This window comes from Myotis lucifugus, unplaced genomic scaffold (assembly GCF_000147115.1).
Source record: "Myotis lucifugus unplaced genomic scaffold, Myoluc2.0 scaffold_283, whole genome shotgun sequence".
NCBI classification, from domain to species: domain Eukaryota; kingdom Metazoa; phylum Chordata; class Mammalia; order Chiroptera; family Vespertilionidae; genus Myotis; species Myotis lucifugus.
The window spans coordinates 150,291-164,665 of record NW_005871331.1 but is presented as its reverse complement, the minus strand read 5'-3'; the positions used below and the strand labels follow the sequence as shown (position 1 = coordinate 164,665).

The 14,375-nt window shown below is 47.3% G+C and overlaps 1 pseudogene; it reads right to left on the bottom strand.

Annotated features, from left to right (window-relative positions):
* Window positions 1-11,979: 11,979 nt before the first annotated feature.
* On the bottom strand, window positions 11,980-12,795 carry LOC106698999 (annotated as a pseudogene).
* Between the last annotated feature and the right edge of the window lie 1,580 nt (window positions 12,796-14,375).

Sequence of the window (14,375 nt, the reverse complement as noted above, 5' to 3'; positions counted from 1 at the left end):
CTCTGGTCCTGCCCAGGAGTGGAACTCTCTCCAGAACCCTTCTGTCGTATGAGTCTGGGTGTTGCTCCAGACCACGTCTCTTCCAGCTCAGATAGCCTCCTTCCTACTGATTCTCTAGTCACTAGTCACCCAGTGTCCTTCCCATCAAACCCCCTTCTGATGAAAGGATTAGGTCATCAGACTAGTGAGGGCGGGCCAGGCCTCCAGGGATGGGAGAGTGGTTTCTCTTGCCTAAAACAATCGCTTAGTGGCGTAACTGGAAGGTGTGTTTTTGCACATACGGCAATCTCTAGCCATCAATTATTCAAAGGCTAAGTGGCTTTGGCCTCCAGCTGTCTTCTCTTCCAGGCAGGGGAGAGAACTTAGAAGGTGGACAATTTGGGTTTGACTGTTACACATCCGGGACTCAAACCTTAGCTCTCAGATCCCGTTCGGATCCTGAACAGCAGGGCACAGAAGCAGGCCTCCATGGTGGGACAGAGCTCGAACAGACACACAGTCAGGCCAGCAGGCAGATGGGGCCGTATTACCTGCCCGTCCCCTGACGACCCATTTACACAGGGGCCAAGAACCTCTGGGAACAGGACCTGGATGATGTCAGTAATCAGAGTTTTGACACATAAACAAGGCATGTTTCATGAGCTGAGGGTAAGCCCAACGAGGGCATATCCACAGGTCCACACAAGTAGACCAGCTAACACACACAGGGAGGCACCCATTGTTCTAGGCCAGTGGTTCTCAACCTTCCTAATGCCGCGACCCTTTAATACAGTTCCTCATGTTGTGGTGACCCCCAATTTCATTGTTACAAATTGAACATAATTAAAGCATCGTGATTAATCACAAAAACAATATGTAATTATATATGTGCTTTCCGATGGTCTTAGGCGACCCCTGTGAAAGGGTCGTTCGATCCCCAAAGGGGTCGCGACCCACAGGTTGAGAACCGCTGTTCTAGGCGGTTCACGTAAATTAACACCTAACCTTAACAACCTCGTGGGGAAGTGTAGCCCCAGGGCCCCTCCTTTCCTGATTTCAGTCCAGCTGTGATGAGGAGCTTCCTGCTTGGACACAGTCTCTTAGATGTGTGCACGGGGCTTGCCTCTCTCCACTTCAGGGACTGCCGGAAGCTGCAGAAGCCAACTCAGCCCTCTAAAGGGCCGGGCAGGTGACCCCCGGCACCAGCACCCCTACTCCAGGCAGCTGTCCAGCAAGGGGGGCTGGGAGCCGTGGATAACTACGCTTGCCCCCTTCCTTCCTGCGGGCTCTGCAACCTCTTGGGAGGTCCCAGACCAGTCAAGGTCCCACTGTAGCAGCAGCCACCTCAATAATGCACCCACGTGATGATGCATCCCCCTTCCCTGCTCATCTTCCTGCCCCCCACCACTCCTGCCTCCTGGGGTCACTTTCCAAATTAATGAGCGGAGCCCAAGTACTTGTCTCCACTCTGCTTACAGGGAGACCCACACCAAGACAGGCAGACGTCATTATTACAGAGGTAGGATTTTACAGGTAACCAGTCCGCAATGCATACTTGATACTGGTCAAATGAATCAATGAACGTGAGGTTGGGTGGGAGGAAATAATTTGGACCAAACATGAAAAAAGGAAGGTGGGTCCTTTAAGGAGAGCAGAAGAGGGAGGACGTTGCCAGCTGTCTCCTGCCCCTGGGCCTGCGGTGCCCAGATGAGCCCTGTGGACCCCAGGCAGACATGGGTGTGGCTCTAAGAATAACTGAACTGGTCCCCACTGAAATCTGAGGCTCTTGGGGGCCCAAGTAACCTTGCTGCATGTCCCCTGTCACAGAGCATCCGTCCAAGGGGAGCTGATCCCCAGGGCAGAGCTGGGAGCATTAGTGGCCTGAGTGAGCTACACACACCTGCTCCTGAAGCTGTTTCTGGGCTCAGCTTCAGAGGACCTCAGGCTTGACAGGCAGTTGTGGCAGCCGGAGGGAACTGTGTCGCAGCAGGTGGGTCTGTCTGGGAGGTGGGCAGGTTGGGGAGATCTCCAGTGCTCCCAAGAGGGACTGATTGCAGAGAGAGCTGGCCCACCGGCGCCCACAGAGGAATGGTGGAATTTCTCAGCTTGGCCAGCAGTCCCCGCACAGGCCTGGACTTGGCAGAGAATGGTGATAACACAATGGTCACCAAAAACGTGGTGTGATTCAAGCCCACATGCACTGTTCTTGGAGACTCCCAGGAATACTTTGAGATGGGATGCTCGCAAAAGACTGGCGTTGCTATTGACAATTAGTGTGATGGAATTGTCCGCATGAATGGTGAGGCTTAGGACAGATGGTGACAAGGCTCTAACTTAAATAAATACTCACATGGCAGCACCCATTCATGGAAGTGTGACCACAGCTTCTGAAGAGAGGCTAGGATCTCAGCGTGGCCACCCACTAGGTGTGTGCCAAGGACATGTCTATAATACAGTTGCCTTTTTTTGTGAACTGGGTATAACATGAGTTAAGTGCTGGGGATTTGTCATAAGAATTAAATGAGATACTGCATTTAGAGCTCATAGCACATGGCGGGGGTGGGGGGGTGCGAAATGTGGCCCGCAAGTTGTATAAGGTCCACGAAATCATTTGGTCTGGCCCTGCCAAGGCATTAGGGGTGAGTTTATTAAATGTTTGACCAAATATAGCAGGGTGATTTTTAAGTTGATAATTTTGTTTGGCCCGGGAATGATGTTAAAAATATCCAAATGGCCCTTGGCAGGAAAAAGGTTCCCCACCCATGATGCAGAGTAATTGTTCAACACCGGTTGCGGAACATTATCACCATCAGCACCCTGCCCCTCCCCCAGCTTCTCAATTCTCAACCAAGGCTACACTTGTAAATATTGATAATTTTATTTGGCCATCCAATATCTGGATCCCCTTTTTATTAAGAAAGTTCCCCCATTTTACCAGCTGGTACAGTTCTACTTCCTGTCCCTGGCTCCCTCCCTCTTCTGCCAGTCTCTTCTGTAGGCAGTGAAATGAGGCAGACTTGGGTCCCCCACGTGGGACCAATAATGCCTATTTTTCAAAACTGGTAATGGGATAACCAGGCTAGTATTCTAAAAGAAACCCCATAAATGTTGGTCCTTTTCTTCTCTTGACTCTGACCCGAGCAGCCCAGCAGCTTAAGGCTCACGGTATTGAAGTCCATGTCTGGAGGGGTCGGCATAGTCGGTAAAAGAGAAAGGAGAGAGGAGCGGGTGGACTGGAGAGGATGCTAGCGGTGAGAATTGATTGAGCTGTTTTACAACAGAGGATGTTGCTCCCAGGCTTGGAGGAGTGGTCCCTGGACCACACCTGTCATAAAGCATCAGGAAACATCTATCCACATCAAAGAAGTCAGAGCCTTGGTCTCCGAGTGTTTAAATCCTAACCACAGTCAATACTGGGCTCTGAATGTTGCAGCAGCTCTTCATCCAGAGGCTCCTGGGGGGGACCACGGACCAAACAGGTTGCTAGCGAACTCCTGCAGACGGGCCACCCGGGCCCACGCCTCAAGGAGTCCAGTTGCATTCTGGTTGTCAAGGGCCGAAACTACACACCCATTAGTGACACCCCCATTTCTTTGGTGGTTTTGAATAACAAGGTGACAGAGCCGTGTGACTTCATGTACAAGTAGGACTGCAATCCCACCTTCTTCGGTCAGAGTCCTTAGAAGCAGATCCTGGCAGCCCCTTGGATGTGCCCGTACCCTCAATAATGCTTTGTCTTTCTAACACGCTGTTGATGATGGTTTGGGTACACTCTATCTCATCTAAAGCCTACAAAATCATTCTGTAAAGTGGGTGGAGCTACATGTTTTTTCTCATTTAAAAAGTAGAAAACTAGACTCAGAAAGATAAGTGACCTCCAGCTGGTCACTCTCAGGGCTGGGACTCCAGCCCATCTCGGTCAAGACTCCAAGACCAGGTCTCTCTGGTTTCTCTTCTCATAGTCAGTGTTTAAAGTTTCCAACTGTTGGGTATTCCCTCCCTCTGAACCCCTAAACACTTCGGCTTCTCTAATTGGCCCCCTGCACACGGAGTTATTAGCTTCCAGCCCATCAGCTTATTAGTCCCACCACCTAGGCTGACTCTCATCTTGCTCACCTGTATAGAGCCAGTGTCTAGTATAATCCTGCTTCCCAAGCGAACTCCACTGACTGAAGCAATCGTAGATGCAGCTAGAGAGTGATCAAGAACAGCCACATGGCCTCGAATGCCAGGAACAGGAAAGTATACTTAATCCCATAGACTGGAGATGCACCAAAGGTCTTGACGGGGCTGCAGCACCATCAGATTTGCATAACAGAATGTGTATGGGTCTGTGAGGAAGGTGGCAAAGAGGAGTCTCCCATCGCTGTTTTAAAATATGACAACACCTTAAACGTGAATGAGTTTTTGCTGATGAAACTATTACTGTAGGCGATCTCAGAAAGGGGACGGGGGCTAGCCACAGAATTCTCTACCTGGAATTTAAGACGATCCATGAATGATCACTTCCTCATCCCCTCAGTCGATGTACCCCTGCTTCCTGTTTTGTACTCGTCATTTCAAGCTACTTTACAATTCCTGAAAAGGTCATGCTAATTCCAGACACTACACTTTGCCCATGCCAGTTGTCTCTACCTGCAATACCTCCCATTCTCATCTCCTTGAGAAATTCCTATCCAGTGTTAGTATCTAGGGCACTCTACTTCTCTCTCTGCCACTTCTCCTGCTCCCTAAAGGAATGCTGCTGAGGGTGGGCTCGCTTTGAGGACATTTCCTGGGACATTGGGAGCTTTGGGTGTAACAAGAAAGGCCAAACCTCAAAGCATTCCAGAAGCAAGGTAGCTGGATTGCCCAGCAGCTCCGTCAGTCCAGAATTTAACTGAAGATTGCTCAGCACAGAAAAATAAAATAATAATAAAATAAAACAAGTGGAGGCTTGAGCAAGTTTCCCTAGAAGTTAGACTGTGAAGACAGACACCCAGGACACTCATGTTCCCACAGTCATTCTCTCAGAGGGGACTGTGTGTTTTCTAAAGAAGCAGACAAAAGGAGATGAGACCAAGTTACACACCCATCAGCAGTATTTGAGAGTACCAGTTGCTTTATATCCTCACCAACACTTTTCTGAGGGGGGTTGTTTGTTTGTTTGCATGCTCCTTATAAGTCTCCTCACTTCTACCCCTTCATCTCTGAACTACTCATGAACTGTGTGTCTTGCAGGAATTCTGGGAACTACAGCTATTTCCATCTTGTTACATGTTAGTGTTGGCGTCTCAGTACTCTTTGTAGACCAGCATTCTGGCCCAAGGTGCCCAATGAGCCACTCCCTCCTTACCTAGCTCTAGAAAACAAACTCACAGATGTAGCCAGATTATGTTCCCACTGGACTAGCTCTAATTCCCTCTTATTCTCTGTCTCTCTCCAGAAAGCTCACCGGTGCAAGTGAGAGCGGGTTATCATAGAAATTACCTCAAATCTGCCCTACTTTTTTTTTTTAAATAAAGCATTTACAAGCTTCAGTCCCTTAATAATTACTAGTATCAAACTTCTTGGTATGCCTCACTGACACCACAGGTTTGCCAACCATCTGTGTGATCCCGAACAATTTCCTTCTTATAGTACCACATTCAGATCTGGGCAACTAAGTGGATCCCCTGCTCTAATCCCCATGTTCCAGGAATCCACCCCACCCCCACGCCACACCCTTATTTTGGAATGACTTCCTTAGGGCGTCACTAAGAACACTTGGGTACTTGGAAACAGCCAGGGCCAGAACTATTTGAGTGGGGCATTCGAGCATGAACTGGGGTCCAATGTGGACTCCCATCCCCATTTCTCCCTTTGGAACACTCTCTGACCCTCTGTCCCATGGGTACAGTTGACCTGATGCCCTGAGGAGTTCCAGGTCTTATGCTTATGGGGTTGTCCTAAGGCCACCTGATGAGCAGATGGCATCCACTGGCTGGCATGTATTGTTTTTAATGAATCACCCAAAGTTTGGCTGCCAGATGGTGCTGATATGCTGATGTTATGTGATTCTCTCTCACATCAGACAAAGGATGAGCTCAGGGCTCTGGATTTCCAACAATTCACCATCAATTCTTGGCCTTGGCCTTGTACATGGGCTCCTGGGTCGGCACTCACCCAACCATGTTCTGAACACAGTGCCATCTCCAGTCTATAGCTCCTGAGGGCATCCGGGATATTTTATTCTGGGCACCCAGGGCAGTCACCCCACCCCTCTGCAGAACCTACTTCCTGTCAGGCAGCCCTCTGGAGTTGGCTGCACCAATCTCCTCCAAGAGTTTTCAAAACTGTTACTCGACAAAGCCAATGGGCCTGTTGGATCACTGTCCTTCTTTGCATCAATGTAGTGACACCGTGTTCTCTCAGGTCAGTGCTAAGGCACGCTGGACAGAGATGGCAATTCCTTGTGCGGATGGGCCTTAGCCTGTCCACTGGTGTGGAGGCAGGAATGCAACCAACGTTGAAAGCAATCACAGTTTCAAAATGCAGTGATTACAATCTAAAGAATTCAAGAGAACATATGGTTAGAAGACATGTTGCTCTACATTTACACTATAAAGTTCTAAACAGTAAATTTAATATGACCAGAAAATGACGTACCATTGTTTTTCAGCACATTCTGGGTATGACTTGCATTTGTAGTTGTGATGTTGAGTTTTATGTGCCATCTTGACTAAGCTATAGTCCTCCCATTATTCAATCAAGTACTAATTTAGGTAGGTGTGATTAACATCAATGATCAGTTGATTTTATGTAAAGGAGATTATGAGTAATGATAAAGCCAGCACTAAATAGATGGCCTTAGGGAACTGCAGAGGCAAGAAGATCTGTTTTTTTCAATACAAAGAGGTTCTGCCCATGAGTGTTGCTACCTTTTCCTTATGTTAGGAGATGTGATTTTCCCCCAGGAATGGTACATTTCACAATAAAGAACAGGAAGAGATGATTCTTGGACCCAAAAGGTCCAAGCACCTGGATTCCATGAAGAATCTTTACGTGCACTGATAGGACAATAAGTGTATAGTGCCATTTCTCTACCCATCATTCTACATCTTCAGTGATAAGTCACTATGTCTTACATGAGCCCATGAATTTTCTAATAGAAATATTTATATAGACAGGGACCCTTCAAAAAGATGCTTTGCCAGGGCTCACACACCCTAAGGGTGATCGTGCCTTCCCCTTCGGCACCTGTTTTCCATTGGTAATGAAGCTTTTGTCTGGTTCTTCTTCAGAGTTCCTTCTGGCTCTAATATTCTGATATTTTCCCCAAGAAATTGAAAGAGCCTTTCATCTAGAACAACTTTCAGCCCAGGGAATGTGGTTGTGGTTGTTTTTTTTTTAATTTGGCTTAAAAGAAATTCTCCCTTCACGTGTCCACTCAGAGCCTCTTGTTCCATTCAGAGAGAAGACTTCACAGCTCCATTCTCAGACCCAGCGCATCCTCCTTAGGACAGCTCCCACCCGGACCTTCACAGCAGATACACAACTCAGGCCAAGTGGGAGAGGGGTTCAAGCACTGAGCTCACATCTGCACGTCTTCATGTAGCAACACTCAACCAGGAAGGCTTGCAAGCCAATTCTGTCTGGTCCTTCTCTGCTGGCGGACACAGTCCCGTTGCCTAAACCTGACCTGCACACTCTTCCACGCATGATGCTGTGACTCCTGTCTAGCACACACACTTGCACATGGATGAGAATGAAGGGAGAGGAATACTGACCGGACATCTGATGAGCAGTCCTAAAATCGTAGCCTTGGTCCGACATGGACCGAGGTTTGGCCAACAATGTTATTAAAGGTGTGAATACTGATGCTTTTCAATGGGACGTGCACTCCCCAGTGCTATTATCACACTCCTCCTAACCTCCTTCCCTCGCCTCGCCCAGCTCCCTATCCACCACAGCTGCACTCGCATTTATACACCCTACCAGGCCAGCAAAGCATTGGAGTTTGTGAACATCAATTTCTTGTGCCTGTCGGAGAACAGAAATAATAAGAGCGTTTCCTATCCTTTCCCATGTCACCGCCGCTCTCCCAGGAGATATTGCACAGGCAGTGAGGGCTCTGAGAAGCTTGTCCTTCCTACCGTGGATTAATTGTATCCCGATGTAACACAGGAAGAACTGGGCTTGGAATGAATAGACTTGGCCCCAGATGCCAGCTCCATCCTTGGCTTCTTTATCCAGAGCCTCCAATTCTTCATTTACTTTCAAGATTTTGCGGTGATCAGCAAAAGCGTCTGGCACAGGGGAGCACACAGCGGGAGCTCAATACATGCTAATTCCTTCTCTCATCCTGGTGCAGAGTCAGCCTAAACCGCTCTCCAATTTCTTCTCCGGGGAAAAGATCCCCTGGGCCCACCCAGGCTGGGCTGTGGTGTGCAGCGCCTCATTAAGAGATGTGAAGAGCCTGGAAATCGAAGTGCCATAGAGGACACGGAGTGGGGCTGCCTATTTTGTTTCTTTTGCAATCCCACATGACCGTGGGGAACAGCACTGTGAACAGGGCAACTGTGACAGCAGCACAGGTCAAATGCAACTGCTCTTCCAAAAATGCCCCCATTTTGGCAGCCCCCATTTTTTTTCTAATCAAGGCAAAGATTTCTCAAAAAAATAAAATAAATCACACAGCAAAGAAAGCCAAAGGAATGTTGGTGCCTGTCCCTAGAAGCCACATATATCTATTTTTGGTCCCCAGTAAAGCCCAGTACACTGTAATTAGTATAATAACATGCTCTCTGCCATAAGGACACATGACACAGTTGACCCCGGGTCCCCATCTGGGCATAGGACGTGTGCTGTGGGTTGTTTTGTCAGCTGTGGACCTGGATTCTTTGTTGGTACTCTCTCATCTAGTTCGGTCTGTAACCAGGCATTTGCAGGAAAGGGGGGAAAGATGGGTGCGGGGTCAACCAGACCTCCAAGGAAAGAATACTGGGTAGACTGGAGTCTGGGGGCCTCATGGGGAAGAGGAGCATCCATGGATAAGAGGAGTCAGTTCTGTAAAGGCCAACTGGCCCCTGACCCCTTTGAGAGTCAAACCCTTTACGTTGGCCTTTTCACCTGAGGCTGGAGGACTCAGTGCAGGCTCCCTGCCCAGCCACTTCCTAGTCTTGGGAGCTTGTCCTTGGGGTTACCCTCCATCCAGGACACTCTAAAGTGCAGCCTCCTGGTGAAATGTCAAATATATACTCTCAGGCCCGCCTCCGCAAGCACAGTAAAACCCAATTACCCACAGGTAGGCATCTACAGAACACTCAACAGGAATGAAAAATGCAGGAAAAAGTGTCAGGTAAGCTCAAGTGTAAAGCTTCCTGAATACCCTCCCTTACAGATAGCACTGTCCAGCCACCTGAACCGTCCCTGCTTGCCCCAGCCGTCTTGATTGTCTCTCCGGTTCCAGTCTGCTTCTTTCCCACCTGGATTGGGTTTTTCCTATCACGTGACCCAAGCTTTCCAATATTACATTTAAATGTTCCAACTCTTTTGGTCCCTGCCTACCCATGAGTCACGAGTCTCTAAGCCTCAGTGTCATTCTGCTGGTTCTGGGGAAAGTACAAAGAAATCTCTTACCAAACCTCATTGTCCTCAGTTGTAAAGTGCAGAGGATCTCGTAGGCCCCCTTCAGTTCAGAAATTCTAATCCTAAAAATGGCTTGTCCGACTGTGAGCCGCCTACCAACACTGGATATACATGTATGTGGTATTTGTGTGTGTTGTATATAGACATGTAGAGACAGGTAAAACCATCATAACCTACAATGTTAAGAGATGTGAAGAGCCTGGAAATCGAAGACCTTAGTCATACACCATGTAGCATTCGATCTTTATCATAAACTTGAGGCGAGCAGGGCAGGTGTGTTGCTACTCACACCCAGATCATCTGCTATTAGGGCAGGACTGCCTTGGTGACCCCACGCTGCATTCCTGGCAAGCAGAGGTACTGGGGGTGTACGTGCCTCAGAGAGAACAGATAGGTGGGAACTCCCCTAGGTTCTCTGAGCTGGTATCAGGCAGCAGTTAAGAGCTTGGGCTCTGCATTGGACTGATCTGGATTTGAGTCCTGGCCCTCCCATTCAGTGATCTGGATTTGAGTCCTGGCCCTCCCATTCAGTGGCTGTACACTCGTGAGCAAGTTACTTAACTTCTCTGAGCCCCAGCTTTATCTTCTGTAATATGAGGGAATTAATAATATGTACATTCTAATGAAGTTATGAGGATTAAATGACTTAGTCCATGGAAGGCATCTTGATACTAACATGCACTGATCCCCAAAGTGTATATGGCTGCCTATGTTTAGAATTGTTTTAAGTATTAAAACCCACTAGTAATACACCATTCCTAATGAAAAGCATAAACCTGAGGTGAGGTTAGATGAGCAAGTTCAGAAAAGACACTTGAGAAAGCTGATGGAAAGCAAGGCACCTCTTGTAAAATTCTGTGGTCTTCCAGATTGTAGTAATGCCCGTGATTCATGCATAGCTAACACAGAGCAAATCGTATGTCCATAAACAGAGCTGCCCACAAGGAATGGCTCACATGTCCCTTTAAAGGAGCACCAATCTCATAAAAGACCAAATGAAAGCATGAACAATAGCAAGAACCTTGGCTTTCAACACACGACACATTTCCTGCAAGGAGCCTGCTCTAACCGCTTAAGAATCCAGCTGGAAAGGTCATTAGGGGAAGGGGGGTCTGCAGCCAGGTCAATCCAAGTAACCTTCATGCTGAGAGCTCCGCTCCTTTGCAGGCAGAAGGTTTGGGATGAATCTGCTTCCACATCCGAGATAACCAGCTGCCTGCACGTGGTTTCTGAGGAAAACGTCTCCCAAGCTCAGAGTGAATGAAGCATTTGTACCTTCATGAGGGGTTAAGTAGTAGGTTCCCAAATCCAAATACAATGGCCTCTTCTTCTCCAATGCCCACAGAAGGGTCTCATTCCATTGTGTTTGCTTGTTAAGTGCATCTCCTGGAGCCCCTGGGAGCCTTCTCTCAGTGACATCTAGGTTTTCCAAACCTGTTTCATGTTTTAGAGAGAAGTGGGAGGATGGAGGCTTATGTATCTCAGGAGGAAATCCACGGAGAGATGGGATGGACCCAAGTGAAGAACTCTGGCCAAGTCTGGGGAGCCCTCAGTTTTGGCTCTGTCTCTGGCCTGAGTGATCTTCGTGTCTGTGGCCTGGGTTTTCAAGCAAGACTGACCCTCCACTGTGGATGTGCTCTGGGGCAGTGCCAGCTTCCAAGGTGGGAAGGGAAGTTGACCCGGCAGCCCTTCATACTCTCAGGCTCTGCTGCCCTTTCTTTCTCTGGCCTAATCTATAAAGCAGGAGCCTGGGCAGGCCTCTCCAGGCCATGCCTTCTCAACATCAATGGCATTGTCCCTAAGGGGGTAAACATCGGCTCGTAGGGAGGAGTCTGTGTGTGAAAAATTCTGACACTTTTTATGTACATATCTATTAAATATACTGCATAAATACATATGCAATATAGATATGCAGTGCGTAACATAAATGTTAATGCCACCCGCAGCCTATCTCATCATTTGGGGTTCCACAGAGGGTGGATCAAAGAGGTTCTCCCTGTTTGTAAAGCTCTTGAGACCAAGGGGTCACCAGACACCCTATTTCTCCAGCCAAGCTCTGGCCTTAAGCAAAAGCCTCTACTCACTTTTTAAAGACTGTGCCTGTATCACGGAATGCCCTGATGTTCAGCCCTGGTGAGAAGTGGGATCTGCCCATGGCACCCCCCCCCCCTCTACCCCCTCCCACCCAGTAGAAGCTATTCACCATCAGACAAATGAGCCACCTTCAAACAAGGAGTTAACTCTGGGAAGACACAGTAAGCACCTGCACCTTTAGCCCGAGTCTCTGCTGGGCAGAACTATGACATGTCTAACCATTTCTTAGTGGGGTCTTACATTTAGGGTAACCAAATGGTTTGTTATCCAAACAAGGACACTTCTGACAGGGTGCTATTAATACCCACATCTAGATAAAACTGTATTTAATTGTAGTAATTCTTTCTCATGAGACCCTTTCCGAACTGTAACATTGGCAATGCCTTGTTTCAGGGAGTCCTGGGTATTATGAGTATTACTGTGGTGACTTCTAATAGGAGGACGTAAAAGTTGTTCATTCTGAGATGTAGCCCTCACAAATGTAGTCATAGTCATCATATTTGAGGCTCTGTGACTTTTTGCTGTTACACTGCTGGTGTTTGTAGGCTGAGGTTTTGCGGCCTTAGAGATAGGAGTTGAAAGTTTCTTTGTTCTTGCAGAATGCTCATCTTTGGCTTGTACAGGTTTTCTAAATGAATGAACCTTAGATTGAACAATTTGGCCACAAGAGGATCCAAGCACAGGTTTCTCGAGCACGTTAGCATCTTGCTTTGGTTTTTCTGTAGTCACTTGTTTCTTTTTATTCTTGTTTTTAATGTGAAACGCTTGGCTTAATGTCATACGTTGACCTTGGTGATCATTTGTAGTTGGTAACAACTGCAGAGTTTATTATTCTCCAAGTTATATGTATCAGTGGCTATAGTTGAATTGGTTAATTCATTAGAAGGTTTTAACGGAATACAATTGTTTCCCATTGTTACATTATTTTTGCTCCTTGTAGGTCTATGGACATTTTCTTTATCAGCCATTTTTGTCTTAAGTTTCAGAACTTTTGTCTCTTCTTGGACCAGACCCTCAGATGTTATCATTCCCTCGTTTCTACTACTCTGAAGGCGACTGGGCCCTGTGACTCGGGGGAAGCTGCAGGTCGCCTGGAACCACTGGGGAGCTCATCGCAGGGCGATGCAGGAGGATGCGTCTCCTCGACCTGGGGACATTCTTGACATTGAGTTAATGGGGACCGAGAATGCTAAGTGTCCTGCAATGCACAAAATAGCCCCAGACAACAAGGAGTTGTCTGGCCCCAAATGCCAGCTACTACTGAGAAATATTGATTTATATGGTAGCATCATGGTCATGGTAAATCATATAAAACTCAGGATGACAATCTTAAATGCCTCCAGGGCCCGTCAGGGATTGAAGGATATATGCCCCTTCCTAAGACATTCAAATTCAAGTCTTTAAAAGACACTCTCAATCAAGATCACCTACGCACTGAATTTGGCTTTTGGTCTCCAGCCTGTGACCTTTTAATAAAGGTTTACTGATCGAGAAAGATGCTTATCATATAGTATAGGAAAACAAAAGGATCTCATTTTGTTTGATCTCATTTTGCATATGTACATATATGTATATAGATAGTATATGCACACAAGTATTATCTCTTCATGTATACACATACATATAAATGGGAAGTGATACATTCCTGTGTGTATATATATATATATATATATATATATATATATAATCAGTGCATATATATGTATGCACATATAAAAATAAATTCTGGAAGAATATGGAATGAAATAGGGCAGCGGTTCTCAACCTGTGGGTCGTGACCCCTTTGGCGGTCAAACGACCCTTTCACAGGGGTTGCCTAAGACCATCCTGCATATCAGATATTTACATTACGATTCATAACAGTAGCAACATTACAGTTATGAAGTAGCAACGAAAATAATTTTATGGTTGGGTCACAACATGAGGAACTGTATTTAAAGGGCCAAAAGGTTGAGAACCACTGATATAGGGGATGACAAAAAGAATAGACAACCCAACGCTTCAGTGTTTTCCCTTTAAAGTTTTCTAGAGCTATGGAGAAATATGCTGCTCTGAGCAGATATTGGCAACGGCTTAGGATGGAGGCCTCCTGGGAATGGTCTATGAAAAGAAACAGCAGCCACAACTGTAGGGTCTGTGCCTGTGATTGTCATCACATCCCAAATGATGTCTCCTAACCCTCAATCAGACTTCTGATGGACATAAATCCACAGCCCGGGCTCAGCCTGCAGACCCACAGGAATTGGAGCAATGTTGAGGGCTGGGGGTGCAGACGGGGACAGAGGGGCAGGAAGCAGGAACGAACTAGACGCAAATGAGCAAATCAGTCCCTACTCATATGTTCTTCTGGGGAAAACACATACCCTGGCCACGAAGACAATCATTTCTGGGCTCAAAAACAGGAAGGAATTCACTAAACACTACATCGCCAGCACAAAGAGCAGAGATGGTTTGCCAAGAGCACAGCCCTGTCCTGACCAGGACATCAGCTAAGCCTTTAAAGGCGGGACCCACTGCCAGGTGCATGATTTCTGAGCAAAGGGGAAGTCCCACCTGCCCCGGATCTTCTCAGATGGCTCTGGGATGATCTTAACTGAGGCCGTACCTGGCAAGAAGGCATTGGGACGGTCTCCTCATTCAGGTGGGAGGACGCATCTTTTCTAAGCTCCTCAGTTACTCTAGGCTTCCCAGCT